Below are 17257 nucleotides of genomic sequence, written 5' to 3'. Positions count from 1 at the left end.
GAGATTTGAATTATTGGAGGCTCTATCCCTTGCTGTAGAGACGTGGAATGTCGTTGCATGCGAAATGAAGAGCTATTCTCATTGAAGATACAGAGATTTGATCGAGATGGGGTGGTAGAGGACCTCTTGTGGTCGAGTAGGACAGCGACGATTGAATCCAATGGGGAGGATGCAATTTATAGCTAAGCAGAGGATTGCTGAGAGTGGACAGGGTAGCATTATCGACGTCGATTATAATAGAACAAAGGATATCGAGGGCATTGGCCACCCTGGGACTTTTCTTGCCACCAGAATAGAAGTCAACAGCCCGAAACAACGAAAGATTGGAAGAAAACGGTTCAACCATCTGGGGATGACGCGAACTGTGCATGCTCGGCTGCTGAGAGGTTCCCGAAGACTCCCTTGCATCCGCAAGAACTGGTCCAGAACAGGTGAACGCCTATGGCACGACTCAGGTTTCGCCTCGCCTCACTTAGCTAGGTCTCCTTGCGGCGATAAATCAGGAAAGCCGAAGCTCCGCGACACGTGAGTCGTAATATTTAAGTTAATGACTCGGTATAATAAAGTTAATGGCTATATGATAACCGTTCGCGGGCCCGAGCAGGATCGAGTGTCTCGGGATAGGGCCAAGCGAAGAGAAACGCACTCATGCTCGCGTCGAATGCACTTTCAGCGCGTTTGCATCGCGCGAAAGCGTTGAAAAGACGCGTCGAGACATGGCGACGCTTTAGGACGCGTACGTTGTCGTCGATTCGCGTGATTCAGGCCACTTTCGACGACCCTGTGTACCCATTCTCGACGCACCTCGAGCTTCGCTTTTATCGCCTTATAAAAGGAACGTCATTCGTGCGTGCACGTGGCCATAAATAACGTGGGCTAGATATACTCGACACTTTCTTTTCTTTCTGAGAGCACAAGCGCGAGCAGGAGAAATGGGATCACTGATTCTAGGCTTACGAAGAAACCATGAAGAGCGCAGACTATGTAGAGAGACTGAGTAGAAACTACGAAGCATAGTCAATGAAATTTTTCGTTCCGAAAAAGCGATGGAAAACCGTGGCTCGCAACAGAGAATCACGGCGGTTCTTCGAACGCCAGACGCGTGCACAGAGTTTCTTCTGTCGTGCAAGCAGAAGGGGGAAAAAATGCAATTTGCTTGGTACGCGAAACAGGGATTCTATACAATCGTGCACACGTTCGCTCGTAAATATCGGAAGCCAGTGGCTGGAGGATTTTTTCCAAGCGGGTTTTACGACGCGATGCATGCAACAAATCAGTAGTTCTGCGATCGCCATTGCTCGACCTCTGGTTTACCGAACCCCCGAGTCACTTGTTCATCGACAGAGTCCATCCCCTGTTCTCTCTGCGAATCTTCAATGATACTAAAACCGTAAGAATATCAGACACTAAAGGCTCGATCACAGAAATCTCGATTGCCTCGTGGAACTGCTCATTGGTAACGTTGATTTTGTAACGAATCACCTTCTAATAAGAACCTACCATTTATTATTCGAAGCGTGCTGACCGTGGCCCCAATTTATTTTGTAATAACAATAATTGCACGCCTCGCGGAACCTGATGAACGACGAGGAGTTGATGATCAATAACAGCGATCGCTATTAACGCTGATCATCCGAGGCATACAGGGGAGGATGTTCGATCGTCGCGACCTCGTTGGTTATCGTTGTTTATGCAACAGATATATATTAATCTTTTGTAACGCGGCTAATACCGATGCGTCATATCGCTCGAGGGCTTCGGGATTAATTTAATGAAGCTCGGTATCGAGGAGGGAGGAAAATACGACTGGCTATAAATATACCACGTCAGCTTATCAGGGTACTTTCGAACTACCTCGGTGATATTACGATTTTCTTGCGCGTCGAGATGATTTAGGGGTAAACAAATATTTACTTGCAGGCGAATCGCGTTATTTTTGTTGCTCGCGACTCGGTGCAGAGATGTTTATTTCCCTGGTCGGTTCTCCTTGGTATCGTCATTGCTCGGCGATACAAGATCGATCAAAGTCGATTTCAGATATTTTTAACGAAATAAGAGTGTAGTTTTGTATCTGTTACCTTTGTTACAATCTATTCCATCTTCGTTCCAGTCACCGAGTAACTCGCACACACGAAGGAAAACCATTTCAACGAATTATTAAGAAAAATTCAAACTTCGCAAAGGAACAGTACGCGGAAAAAGCTCGCGAAATCCCGGCACGCGTGAAACAACCTGACGCGTCCGTAGAACATAACGCACTGACTAATACCGTATTCCAGCAGCCCTTATTTGGGACCCTAAACCCTCGAAGGTGTGTCCCTGCAAATTTACGGTTAGGCACATGTGCTCGATTTCGCGGACCTGTTTGTTCCACTCCCGCCGCCCTTCGAGGGGGACTGTGCAGTCTTCGACGTAAATAGTTAAACACCGTCTCGAAAGGGAAATAAGAATAATCGTAAAACAAAGCAAATCCACTGCTCTGTCCATCGATATTCTAATACGAAGATAAAGAACTACTACATTCCATAATTCAAAATCTAATTTCTCTTGGACGTTTGAATCAAATTCAAAGTTTCCAAGGATTGTCGATCGTGATGGGACAAGTGACTAGTCTCAAAGACCCTTTTCTCAAGTAAATGCAAAAATATTTCACGTGGAACTGAATTGAATAATGCATGATAAAATTGCATACAATTCATATATGGCATATAAGAACTGCGTACAAAAATTTGGAAACGGCCGTTAGACCGGATGCGGTAGGTTCAGTGTTAATTTCCAGGATTCTGAACCGTCGGAGGGCAAGGAAAAGAGTAGAGACAGTCGCGAGGACTGTCGTCGAGCTGGCAAGCTGCTAGAATTTTACGATACGCGTATTAATCATGCTCAGAGACGTAATGCTCGGCTCGGGTCGAGCAATGCGTTTACGTCGAAACAGATTTACGACGAACGACGTCGACAAATTCGCGTTTAATGAGCGGCATGCGGCGGAATACTCGGTTGCGTAGTCGCTCCGACGGGAATGGTTGCAGGCTTTTACAGAATCCTGAGCGCAAAAACGTCCATAATCCCTTAACGATGGCCGACACGCGACGACAACCCAACCGCGACCATGCCAAGAATTTCAACAACGGCACTGTTGCACACCGGCACTCCAAGAATAATTAATTTCCGATGCATACGTCGCATCAAACTTAATTGGCTCGTTTTATACGATCCAGTTTATGGCAGGAATATGATATGTAGGCTAGACCTCATTAAGAATACGTTTCTATTATAATGTTAAGAATGAACCGATCTTTAAGTCGCGCATAAACATAACATTGTACGCTCCATTTGAATTAATAAGCGGTACTGGAGATATTTATTGCTTTACCTACAATTCCATTTAGTATTCATTGTTGGAGTTGTAGTTTTAAATTTATGCTAGCCTATATATCAAGTTGATCGCTTTTATTTAAGGATCAAGCAACAATGTTTCCCATGACAGCGCCAAAGTGTTAAAGACTTGATTGCCTTTCGATAATCAAAAGAAGCTATATTCCCAGCTTAATTAATTGGAACCAATTTCCTTATGGAAGAAGAAACCTGTAGTGCGCGTCAGAAATCGATTAATGATCGTCTCGCAATTAGTAAGTACCAATTTAACGAATGGCGACCTCGTTTGGCGTGGCGCGATGTATCTTTTTCACTCGTTAGACGTTCGTTTCGCAAGGACTGCTTCGTTACAGCTATTCTCAATCGGCTAGGTTCCTCTGCAATTAAGTATCGTCCTCCCCCTCACGGTTTGCGCGCACCAGTTGTAAATTATCCTTTATTGTAAGCACTCACCTTTGATGGGCCGTAGGTGGAACGGTGAATGAACAGCGATGACTCTTCTTCGCCACATGGGGAATCCTGCAACGAAAAATGACGAACGGTTAGATCCTCTAACCATCATTCTCGAATAAGTACGATTACTTTGTGCTTCTAATGTACCGACACGATGACAGCGCGAGTGTTTATGCCGCAGTATTCTTTGATGCTCGTTTTATACGTCAAGGATTACCGTTTCTCGACAAGGCATCCTAAATCTTTTATCTAAAATCAATCTACAGGCATACAGTCGAAGGATTCGTTAAAAATTTGACAACTAACGGCCTTCTGGATTGAGATTAGATAAAATACCAAATGTATTAGTGAATTTCGACATTTTCAAGTCTAGTCTAAAGTAGAAACACCATAAAACGTTTCGTGAATAATTCATTTAAGCTGCCACGATACTTGTAATAAAATTGCCTGTAACGCAATTTAACAAAAACTCGTACCTAAACTAGCCCTCGAGGAATATCGTCCAACCGTAATACATGAATTTAACAAAGTTTACATACAGGTTTTTTAAGCCTTGAATATAAATGTCGACCAATAGAAGAAGTTCAAACTTCAGATTTTTTTTTTGTGACGTACAAAGTCGAGAAAATCATAGATCAGATGGATCAAGTAAAATGTCTTAATCGGCTGACAAACATATCGTTTCTTTCTACTCGAGCATAAATAAACATCGATGCAAAATCAAGCTTCTACCTTGAACCGCATCGCCATTCCGAAGAGACCACGAGTACGAGAGCAAAATGGCGTCGCGGTGCTCCGTCGGATAGCGCCTGGATCCAAGCCATGGATTCCTCACTCGCGACACGATCGCTAGGGTAAATTTAAAATTCGCGTCAGCTCCGCTCGGTGCCAGGACGATAACTGGGCAGACAGCTGCCGAGGGCTCGACATCAGGACGAAACGCGCAAAGAAAAAAAAAATCAAGGCGATCGTTACGACACGGCCTTGGATCTCTATTAGTCCCGGCTAATGCTTGACGATGGAAAAAAATTGGAGTATTGACGGAAGGGGACCTTCTGCGGGGATGAAAAAAATTCCACGGATATTCGAGCCTGGCTCGATTGTCTCCTCGACCTTCGAGCGGATCCGCGTTCTTGGAACGCTTTCCCGACGGAACTAAAGCGCCTTTGACCGCCGACGGTTCGCTTCGACGCGTAAACACATGGGTTAGGTCGCCAGATAACAACGATATTTTAACGTGGATACAAATTTCGAATAGTGATTAACTCTAGAATGGAAAGATTGAGTAAATTTTACTCCTTGCACTACCTTTTGTTACTTTTTTATACTTTATTAAAGACTTATATGTAAAATTTATTGTTATTCTTAACCATGTTGGTACCTTATTCCTTGATGTACTAATGTACTAATGAAAAAAGAAAGGTAAAAAATTGGGTATTTTGAAAAGGAGTAAAAATTACTCAATCTTTCCATTAAAGGACTAAACAGTGACCTTTACTTCCAGTCCACCTAATATATAAGTATTACTTTAAGAATAATTTATTTCTTCAGGAATTCTTGTCCACGAAGACACTCGCGACCGTGATCCAGACGCTATAAACGTGCCTTGTCGAATTCGCCGATGTCAGTGACCCTCCTCGATGATAAGAAAGCATGCAATAAAGGCTGCTCGTATGCGTCGCCGTACCCAAAACGGCCTAACAACGCCATTTAATTCTGGTCTCAGGGACGTCGCCGAAGGAGCAATCATCTTTCCGCGTGACTTCATAAATCGAAAGTTATACCGTCGAGACAGTAGGCGGCGCCTAGCCTCTCTTTCTTCGATATCGATCCCATCTTTCAGTTTACTCTCAGAACCCCTTTCCATCGAGATCAGTCACAGTCGGAAAGCTTCCCTTCGAATTACTCGAGGGAGCACCGCAGGCTCCTTTAATCTCGTTGCTTATTTCCTATGATAAACACAGTGCTCTTTATATTATATTGCTTCTTTACTATATTTTCCTTCGTTTTGATACAGTGAACCGTATATTCTGTTCATGCAAAAATAATCATAGCGTTCTTGTGTTGTAGATCTGTATAAATAATTCGAGTTTCGAAATAAAGCTCGAGTACTTCTTTTGCTTAGGAGCGTCGTAAAAGGTTTCTCCGTCTATAAATAAATAAATTTGCAAACTGGTTGCGGAAAAAAGCATCGATTTGAAGCAGCGACTCGCAAGATGGTCGTAAAAGGTGGCCGCCAGACCGAGCGTGCTTCGTGACCTCCACGAGAGAAGAAATTCGTCTGCTCGTCATTCTAATTAATCGTCTTATTAGTAAGGGGGGATCGAGTCAATTGGACGTTTCAATTTGCCAATCAATTGACTCCGACGAAGAGCGCACGAGAAAGAGATCCATCGGAACAATGGAGCCAAGCTCGAAAATGGACGCTGAGGAGGTATATCCTCCCAAGGCGAGATCGGCTAATTTCAGCGAATCGATTTCGACGTTTAATTAACTCTGGAACGAATATTCGAGTTTCAGGGAATCAACGACCGAGTCGGGGGTCAGCCATCTTACTTCGCGAGGCGAATTCCCTTGAAAAAAGGTTGAACACGAAGAGAGGGGGAGACAAAAGTCAGCAGCTTGGTGATTCGACATTAAAATTCAGGTAGACGAAAACATGGAAAGGAGAGGAAGAATCCGGTTCGAGAGGGGGGCTGTAAAGGGAAGGGGATGGATCAAGGAGGGCAGGACGAAACCAAGGACCTCTCTGGAGTAGCTCGTTTACCCGGCGCAGGACGAAAGGGCGAGGAAAAAAGTAATCGGTAGCATGCGAGGCACGCTCGGTGCCTTCGCAGCGCATACATTCTCGGCTCGTAATATACGACTTCCGTACGTTGATGGAATATTCGAAAAATCCGTGAGCCCGTCGACGATAAAAGTATGAAAACCCCTGACGAGAATGTTGCCACGTGTGTGGTCGTGAGCTGGTGTACGACGTTCTTCAACCTCGTTTCCGTCCGTGTTTTCCATCTAGATGGTCCCTCTTTCTAGAACTATGGAGGTTCCACCGCCATTCTTTAAAAATTTTCATCGAAATGATTTCTAAACTACATATCGATTGTTAACCCTTTGTTGTCTTATGTTGAATTAGACTCAACAGAATTGTACTGAAATTAGAAAATCTAAAATGCAAAGCATTGACAAAGTATAATCTGATCGCAGAAGAGAGAAAGAGAGAGGAAAAGGTTGATTAACGCCAACGGCATTTGCATGAAATACCACCTTCACGTCGAACGATCTAGGCACACGCGTTCAAGTGACGCGACAGATTCTTGAAAGCTGTCGTATAAAAACACTGTTTGCTGTCGACTGGTTCGTTTATTTATGACTTTACGTAACGAGGCCTAGAATGCTCCGGAACGTTGCAACGTTGAACTCGCGTTTATTAAGAAAACCTCTGACAACTTTGGCAACCTCGATCTGCTCGCACAAGATAATTATCCGGGTAGACATCTACCTGATTAATGATTCCTTCGACAGTGCGAACAGAACGTTCCTTACTTAAACGCTCAATAAAAGTGTTGTATCTTTAAGACCAAATAAATCGTTAATTCATTTGAACGAGTACTTATCGTGGATTAAAAACAAGAAAATCAATTCATGAATCTTATTTGTCTAGAATCCACTTCTAGATGTTTTTATTGCCACCATTTTCCGCAAAAGTAACGCACGATGAGCGAATATTCTGTTCAGGATCATATTTCACAAAATTAGGAGACCGTTAAGTTTTATTTAGCACTTTGACGGTTCATAACACGAAGAGGAAGTGTTTCCGGAGGTATACGCTAACAAAACTTTCTTCCACCCTCGGTATAAGTAGAGCAAGCTCCCGAAGCTTAACTATTTATTTGTAGAACACCTCCTATAAACTCGAAGCGCATTCTTCCAACGCAACCTCCTGCTGCTCGGGGCTTTTACGAATTTTTCAGTTTACCGAACGAATTACCGTAACGATCGTCTTAACTCGAGCCGTTTAGTTTGTCGAGGGAATTACTATACTATCTACGATCGCAAACATTTGGTTAGCGTGATAGAATAGACTCGCAAATGTTTGAGTAGTAAAAGGAGAGCTTGTGTTGACAAACTCCTACATCGTTTAGGTTCAGATTTAGACCAATGCTTTCCAAACCTTCTGCCCCCCTCCATAAATGACACCAAAAAATACATTGTCACAGCTGTTAAACTTTGATGACAAGTGTATTAACCCTTTACACTCCAAATTTTCTGATCTCAGTACATTTTTCTCAAGCCTCACTCTACATAGGAACGCAAAGGGTTAATATAGAAAAGAATGTTTAAGTCCACAATCCTTCGTTTCGTTCGTGTATACACAACATCAGGTTCCAAAGGGTTGAATTGTCCACACTATTCTACAGTCTCGCTCATCTCTGACGCCCCCTGGGTAAGTACCGCTGTAGAACGACCATAACACCGATACCAAAAGGGAAATGTGTCCCCCCGAACCGAGTCATCGAAAGCAGAAAAAAAAAGAAAGGTGAACGACGACCAATGAATCAGGTTTCCAATGACCGGAGTCTACCAAAATCTCTTCTTATCTGGCTGCGCGGTATTTTAACGTAAGAAACTTCTCTCTCACGTACGTACACGTAGGTCGATTTGTGGGCGTATAACACCCAGCCGCAGCCGATATAAGCGTACAACCTCGGAGATATTCTTTCGAATATACGATGGTGCCAAGTCCGAGTACCTGTCACGATCCCAGTGTTGTGTTGGTATACAAGCTTCTCTGCCCGCTGGAATGCAAGACATCTCCGTGGAGGCACAAGAAGGCAGAAATGCAGATAATCTGAGTGTTTATCGCCCGACTACCAACGAAAAGAACGAAACCCCGGTGAACGTGTTTTACGCTGGCTTCGGTGACCATTTTTAGAAACGGCCGTTCGACCGAACGCACTCGGCTCGCAATCGTGGTCTATTTAGTACGACTGGAGCCTGTAACTCTTGCTTTGGTTCGTAATCATTGTTTCAGTCTTTTGGGGCTCTTCCTAGGTAATACTTGAGCAATCGAATTCAATCAATTTTTTAGGCATCGAAATCTTATGGACGTAACCATCAGTGTTTTATTTCATTAACCCATTCACTGTTAGGCAAATTTAAAGCTTTTGCTAAAATTTAATACAGATGTAATCTAGGTTATTATTCTGATAATGAAGAGTGATATAAAATTTGTTGTTTTTAAAAGAAAATTTACAATCTTCTTTTGTAATAATTCGTGACTCAAAGGGCTGTAAACTTATTCCTTGAGTAATTGCAATAAATTTGAACTACGAGACATCTCGTAGCTAGCAGTGAATGGGTTAATGACATCACATAGTGTGGATTCAAATTGACAGCCGAGCTACCAAGTGTCCAAAGATTAGGTTTCACAGAATCTCCAACCTCGCCTTGAACCTTTTCCCTGTCGGAGCTCCCAGCTCTGAGGACGAAGGGTGCATCCCCAGGCTCTGTCCTCCTCTGCTCATTTATCTCTCGGCCTCGAGCCGGAAACGTTATGGATTATAAACTTCCTTCCTTCTCTGGTAGGTTCCCGCCTATAACGCGTCCTAAGACTCCCCCGACACCGATGATCGCGTCCCCCGTCGAGCCGCGATGGACTCCACGTGAATACAATTACGTGAAAACTTAGGATGGCGGACACCCTCCGGACGTGGCCTCCGGAATACTGTCTCCGCTTCTAGATCGTATTTTACAACTATTGACCACGCCTTGCTTCCTGTGGCCTTTGAACGAGCAGGAGCTTCGGTGGTTTCCCGACCGAAGGAAGCTGGGGTGTGCACCACCAGGGGGAAAGTTAAAGATTCTTAGCTCTCGCATGGTTTGTTCTCTTTAGACAAGGGGTGTCAAGCTATGTTGCGTGAAAGGAGGGTGTCGAGGCAGTTAGGAAGTTCGGTAGCAATCGGACAGAGTAACAAAAGCAAGACTAACAAATCCATGGTTCAAACTATCGCAAAACTGTAACACTAAACCAACCGACGTTCATTTGTAGCTATTTCAGAGACACTTTCTTCGATTAATTACAAAAATATTTTACTCGGAACTAAATTGAATAATACATGAAACAATCAAAAATTTGGAAACGGTTATTCGACCGGTCGTAGTAGGTTAACCAGTATTCCGACGATGCACTCGAGAGTTTTATGCATATCTGTTGAGTGTTTAGCAGTATTTAATGCGTCGTTAAATTAACGACGTTGCAGTCTAGTCTACAAACATCCGTCAGCAATATGCAACACGGCATCAGTCTCGAAAGCAAGCAGGAACGATCCACGACACGTCCAACCGTGAGTTCCGACCTACGTGGCAACTGCCTCGATGAACTTTTCGACGGCTCAGCGATATTCGCGTCAGGTTTGCGTCTTCCAACCCCTTCCAGCTCGAGCAAACCTCGCCCGCGTTGTCGCCGTGGCACCTGACCGTGGAATCGTCGAGGAGGATGGGCGAGGAGGATGAGAGTTCGATGGAATCGAGAAAGGGCGTCGAAGACGGGAAGGTGGAGCGAAAGATGCCGACGAAACTGGAAACAGAGTCGAGGGAAAGAAAGGTTGGTCGAACGAGGACAGAGTGCGAGGAGGAGGGCGTGGAAAGAATGGAGAAAAAGGGTAAAACGAGCGAAAAGGGAAACAGAGGGGGGGGGGTGGAAGAGGGAAAACTCAGCTCACCTCTAACCGTAAGATAGGGGATGAGAAATACGCGGTCGTAAAAGCTGATGCGCGGTCCCCAAAGAAAATACGAATTAAAGCTGTTAACCGGTGATCCGAGGAACTTCTGTATAATCAAAGAGAGACGTCACCGAGTGCTCCTGGTTCTCGTGTAAAATCCACTTGGCTAGTTAATGGTTCCGAGGAGTTCAACGACGTCGGAGATTTAAGAACCGGGGAATTAGGCTATTAATTGGACCGCGAGAAATGAGCAGCGGTAATTTGCTTAGCCGACCGAAACAGTGTTTCTCGAGCAAGAATACCAACTAGCGAACAATTTCGTGGAACTTTCTTCCGCGGACGAAGCGTGTCGAACGCCGTCGGTCGCGTGACGGCCACGTCGCTGGTCGAAACGGAGACGGTGAACAGAAGGAATCGTTAAAAGGTTGGAGCCCGATAAGGTTTAAACGAGAACGATTTTGCTGAAAACGACGGGGGCAACCTTTAACATTCTCGTTGGAAATGGAAAGAAAAACGGTTTGCTTTAACGAGTGGCGAGCGTTCCCAAATGTTCAGGTAGCAATGTTTTGCATGTCCCACGCAAAAGATATTTGTCGAATCCTGCACTAAAAGGAGAGTAGATCAACCTCACAGCTCCCTGGGCGACTACCATTTAACTTTAAGCATCGTACCCGCGCTTACACGTACCAACCCCCTGTGTGAGGAACGGGGTGGTCGCGCCAACGCTCGACCCTCCTGAAAATCCCGCAGATCCTCCGTCCACCCTCGAAAACGGGAATTAACTGTAGATAAAGGGGGTCTCCGCGAACCCCTGCGACACGATACAATGGCAGCGTGCGGTTTCAACCCTTTCGGTAGCTTTCTCTGCACACCACACCATCAAATCCACCCTTCTGTACAGTAACGCTTGGAAACGCCAGTAAAGGCCAACCCCCTTCGTACTTAATTTACTGAATAATTGGAATCAAGCTGCCTCATTTGTGTGCAGACCAACCCTCCTTCCCTCCCACCGTCAACGGAGAAACCCGCCCTGCAATTTCCAGCCCCCACGGAGGCTGGATCCGGGATCCCACGGGAGCCTGATGAGGAGATTTGTGCGCGTTCATAAAACTCGCCTCAACCCATTCCTCCCTATGTCCTCTCTGTGCCCTCTGCGCGTCCTCTTTCCACCTGGTACCAGCTCCCCCACCTCCTCCTCCTCCTCTACCGATCCGCGAGCTACGAGGGTGAATAAAGATGACCAGATAATGGAACGGTAGGGAAACGGGATTACTGTTATTCAGTCGTGGGGACGGACTGGATCCCTGGTTTAAACGAGTGTTCCTGTAAAATGTACAGTCTCGGCGTTGGAACTTCATATACAAATATTCGCAAGGAAAGGAGGGGAAGGAGGAACACGACTCGTGGTTTGAAATTTTGTTCCTGAGATCTTGCGAAGCTCATTGTTCGTTGGCTTTGTGCCTCTGACATCGATGTCGCGTTGTTTGACTGCTCAAGGCCACCGAGTAATAAACCCCACAATACAGAAGACCTTTCCAAAATTACCTTCTACCTTTAGCTACCACAAATTTCAATAGACCCGAGTCTGTCACCCTCTCATAGTGGTAACAATAGCGTTACACAGTGTAATCTTTTAGAGGATCTAATCGGTGATCAGGGTTGCCATCGAGACCAGAATAATTCCAGAGCGGCTGATTGCACGCAAGATCGTTGGTGGAGAGCCTAGTGGGCGAAGATATAGATATAGGAAGAGAAGAGCAGAATGGCAAATGGAGGAGAGTAGCTCCAGCTAGCACATGCGCCATGGAAGTAACTAGAAATCGATGGGTAGCTCGTCCTTTGCTCTCATAGTATGCACGTACTTGGCTGTACAATAGCCAGACGACACGTAGCCTGAAATAGTAGACGCCCATGAAATAGAGTGGAATGGAAAACAGTGTCTCTCACACTCTGAAATTTCATGTACTTATACTTTAATTTCGTCTAGTCGTTGCTACGACACAAACTTGGATAGGATTTAACGCTACGCAGCAATATGGGGAGGACATGAGAAGATGAAGGGTCTACGAGCCGACGATGAGCACGTTTCCTGGTAAAAAGTCAACCAGCTATTTCTTTTGTCGAAACCCTGATGGAAAGCGTGAGCTCACGAGCCATGAGCGGTCGTGACCTCCGAGGGTGGATGAACTCAAGTGGGATGAGCAAAACGACCTTTTTTCTCTTAGGAACAATAATATGAACAACAACGAAGCTTAACATTTAATAGAAAATAATATTGATAATACTTTTCCCAATATTCAGGAAAAACTATGCAATTAAAATTTAAAATAATGTACCGGAAGTACATGAAATAAGTTCCACTTTCTGTTAGCATCTAGCGGCGCACAACGCAACTACCTCGAGCTCTGTAGTCGGTATTTCCAACCGTACTTCAGTCGATATTGGTAAACGGATATCTCGTCCTACTTTACCATCATCGTACTACCGCCAAACTTGCGAAACACCGTTTCAGCTGTGGATAAATTCTGTCTATGTAATTGTTTCTGAAAATATGTATTAATGTACGGAGTATCTTTCAATATTTGTATACTATAAGTGTTTACATATACAGGAATTATTCGTGGCACGAAAGTATTACCAACCCTTGATATAATCTCTTCTAAGTTTTACACTTCCTGTAGACGAATGTTTTAAATAACATATTGTTTATTATTCCAATTGGTTTTCTGTGGTATAGTCATTTGACCACGATAAATGAAGTCAATAATATCGAGTGTAGATAAGTTCAAGATAAATATCCCCGTCGATATTTCAGAAACCTACCATGTCGATTGATTCGGCATTTGAAAGAAATAATAAAATACAGTATCGCCTAAAAATATCGTACACTCCAATCCAGTTTATACTTATACCTAGATACGCCAATAAATTTGCACAAAATTTTCATACATAATATTACTTGCTAATGTAATCACCAGAACTAACCTTAATTCGTGGATATTATAAACATATTTTGGAGTTGGTACAAAGCTGCTTATCATCGAAATTTTGGTAATGGAATCTACTGCAATTGATGGCCAGATACGATAAATAAATTCACTGCTCCTATCGATATTTTCAAGCATGGCCTCCCGCCACGAGCAACGGACGTCTTATGCGCGCGCATGCGATCCATGATGGCTGCAGCAACCGAGTCGTGGGTGGAGGAAATAGGGGTGGGGAGAAGGGAACCAGGGGAAAGGAAAGGGATTCGCCAGCGAAGAAATAATAGGTCCTGGGAAGGGACGGGTAACGAAGCCATCGTGAAAGCCATTGGTAGGACTCCCATGAATCGAGGGGAAGCCATACGAAAAATAAGGGCGGCCATCATGGATTTCAACATGGCCGGCACCACTCCGCGTACCGCACATCCTTTCAATCTCCCTGTCGTCTCAGTCCATTGAACTCGATAATACGACTTCGATATCTAGACCAAATATACCATGTAAATTTGTACTAAATCTTTCCCTCAAATGAAATCACCAGTTACGAGTTTATTAAAAAGCAAATCTTCTTTTTTATTTCGAAACGAAAATAACCAGACATCCACCGTACACCGAAAACACCGATACATTTAATCTCACGTGTTATATTTACTATTCGTAAAGAATACTTGATCCTAGATTCTCGATTAGCACCTTGTTAGCATCTGTGTTTTCTTTCAGGAGGATACGTCGAGTATAAAGCTTAATTGTCTCGTTAAAGGCAAAATGGTGGGCCTGAAAACACGGCTTTAGGATTCGTAAAATGGACTCCTGGTGTGAACTAAGCAAGTAATATACCTGTTTGTCGTCCGTCGTAAAAGTCAAGGCCGAAAGATCCTTACGCAAACCGAGCGATTCGTGCATCCTAAACGAAAAGGAAAACAGTCGTAAATTTTAACTATCGCCGACTGCATTTACTCTGTCAATACTTAATTCATTCACAACGGTACCGACAGTCACTCGACCGTCTACCTCTATGCGGGAAGATCGCATGCGAATAAGTCCATTATTAATCTATTCAAATAAAATGCTCTGAAAATTCAAGATATTTCTTCTACGCAACATTAAGACTGGACATCATCATTCAGGCCAAAAGGAATGCTGGATAAATATTTCATAGATTTATTACTAGGTACTACCATTATTAAATGCAAGTAGTATTGATTTCGAATGCAAATTCAGCGAAGGAATTCGAATATCGGAGCGAGAAAACGTTTCAACTGTCGCGCGGTTGTTCCATTTACGCGACACTCGGGTTTCGTGAACGAGAAACAAGAATCATCGTTCACCTGTTCATAAGGTCAATAGGTAATGCGATAACGACCGTTCATAATGGTTACGGACGAAGGAATTACCGTGCAAACCGACACTTAAGGTTTATCGTGTCTCTTACCCACGGAGTTATGTATACTGTTCTCTTAAAAGTGAACGGTAGTGAGTTGTAACAAGATTATTGACTTTAAATCCTCGCAAATGACCCTATAGGAGATTGAAGCTACAAATATATCACCAATACGAAACTGCTCGCGTGCGCAAATCCTTCCGACCGCTTAACGTCGGAAAAGTGCGCGGCTAAACGTATTGCTGCGGACTTGTTCTCAGTTTCATGCTCGACTACTTAACCCTAATCGTGTACCCGTAGCATGGAATCGAAATTAAACAGTTTGGACTTACTCGGTTCACAATTGGAGTCGTTATTAGACTAAAGAGCTGATCGATGGACATTTCGTCGTGTTTAATTAAACGTTTAATATGCAATGATATGTATCGTAAAGATCAGGTTGTAATTGTTATGGTTAATTAGTATACGAATTAGCACCGAGTGAGAACCGAAGCATGCACAGTTGCGAAGCTACCTGGCGTGTCTGATCGGGTACGGAACAATCTCCTTAGATAGTAACGCGTTCGCGCGCGGGATGGAGATTGTACCATCACTGATCAGACACGCCAGCCAATTGCTCATCCTCATTCAACAGATACGTTTTTAACTTGTATAGTACCTTAAATGGTACTACAATGGTACATTTTCCAAACTCTATCCCAAAAATATACTACTACCCTATACTTTTATCGAACCTGAAGTTCACAGCAACACGTGTGCTCTCATCTAACATTTTAAACATTCGCTCCAAACCTTAATTAGGGTGTTACCATCAAAGTGTCAGTTTCCTACGACAATTTAGGGGGTCAAATGTCGAGAGACATAACAGTTTTAAGTGCCCACGCCACGAAACTAGAAGAGAGAAGACTATCCTCTAGCAATCAGGTAAATACTAACAATCATCGAACAGCGTATCAGGCTGACTCATACGTAACGATCGAAGATTATTTCAGTCACGAAACGAGGTATTGTTTATTGCTCCGCTGGCGGTAGTAAAGATTTCAATGCATTCCCGCCGAATCCATCGGCGGTCGTGGCCGTTGATAACGAAACCGCGACGGGCAAAGAAGAAAAAAAATACGGTTCTCGTGATAAGCAGAAGTAACGGGCTGACGTCACGCGACAATAAAATTCTGAGACAGCGCCGTTGTGCATCGCCGAAGAAGGTCAAACGATAACTTTTTCACCATCTCCATCTATTAATTATTATTGCGAATTTCGCGATCGAGGTAGACTGCCAGGGCTGTAAATCGTTCCCCGAATTACGCAACCTGGAGGTAATGAAACAACAAAAGGTAAACCCAAAACGAAGGATTTTAGAGTTTCATTGAATATGCCTACACTGAAACTTGGATCACTTTTTATTTACCCTGTTGGATAGCGTAACAAAAATAAATGTGTGAAGAGCTCTCGTGGACGATTCCGTTCGAGGGGCAGGTGTTTACGAGCAGAACAATAATCTAGTTTCATGGAACCTGGCAAACCAGTGCGCCGTAATAGTAATTATTATGCATCGCGATCACGCGGTCAGTAGTTCTGCGTGCTTATGGTCAGACCTAATTCGCCAAAACGTTAACGATCGTCTGTGCTTACGAGAGACTTTGAGTAACAAAAATCGTTTTTCTTTTTACCTTTGATAGTAAAATTGACGCGGATATTCGACTTTGGCGAAACACCCGCTGGAAAGAAACGTTGTTCAACCTGTACGCGAGGGACGTGTGGCCGATCGTAGGATAAGCACGTTCCGTTATGTATAGAGATCCGACGATAGTTTGCACAGTGAGTCTATCCTATCTCCGGAACTGTCCCCTAATTGCCAAAGCAAACACTCTGATGAGAAAGTCTAACGCAGAGGTGCAGCGGCGACCCACGCCTGGGATCGGTCAATCTTGGCTTCGACCTTCCCGCGCGCGGCCACATCCGGCGTGTTAGCGTTAGAATTCGCACCTTCGTGGAAATTATTAACGGCGAATCCGTTAATAATACGATTACATTATATGAAGGAAGACACGTGGCGTGTAGGCTTGGTATAGTCGACGTTCCTCGCCGCGACTTTGAACAACATTCCGAGTATGTTGTGCTGATTACGGCTAATGAAAAAACGTGATTATCTTTCTAATGCATCTAGATTCCAATAAAATGTCTTTCAAGCTATTTATGTGCTCGTTGACCCCCTTCATATTCGAAGAACTATTCGGATCGCGACCTGCCATTGTTAGAGAAACAGATTTACAACCGACATTGTCAGCTCTAGGATGTAGTATCTAATAATAGGCCATTCTTCATCGTTCCCCTGACTCGAA

The 17257-nt window shown here is 43.9% G+C and overlaps 1 protein-coding gene across 1 annotated transcript in view; it reads right to left on the bottom strand.

The window, feature by feature from the left end:
• The window catches only part of LOC128872126 (homeobox protein abdominal-B-like), a 74287-nt gene that overhangs the window by 51099 nt on the left and 5931 nt on the right, over positions 1 to 17257 (bottom strand). The window contains exon 3 of the mRNA XM_054114504.1: positions 3829 to 3894. The gene's annotated coding sequence lies outside the window, so the exon portion shown is untranslated. The remainder of the gene's footprint in view (positions 1 to 3828; positions 3895 to 17257) is intronic.

The sequence above is a fragment of the Hylaeus volcanicus genome, chromosome 2 (assembly GCF_026283585.1).
Source record: "Hylaeus volcanicus isolate JK05 chromosome 2, UHH_iyHylVolc1.0_haploid, whole genome shotgun sequence".
Classification (NCBI taxonomy): domain Eukaryota; kingdom Metazoa; phylum Arthropoda; class Insecta; order Hymenoptera; family Colletidae; genus Hylaeus; species Hylaeus volcanicus.
Note: the sequence above shows the minus strand (reverse complement) of the source record. Positions and strands in the feature narration are given on the sequence as shown.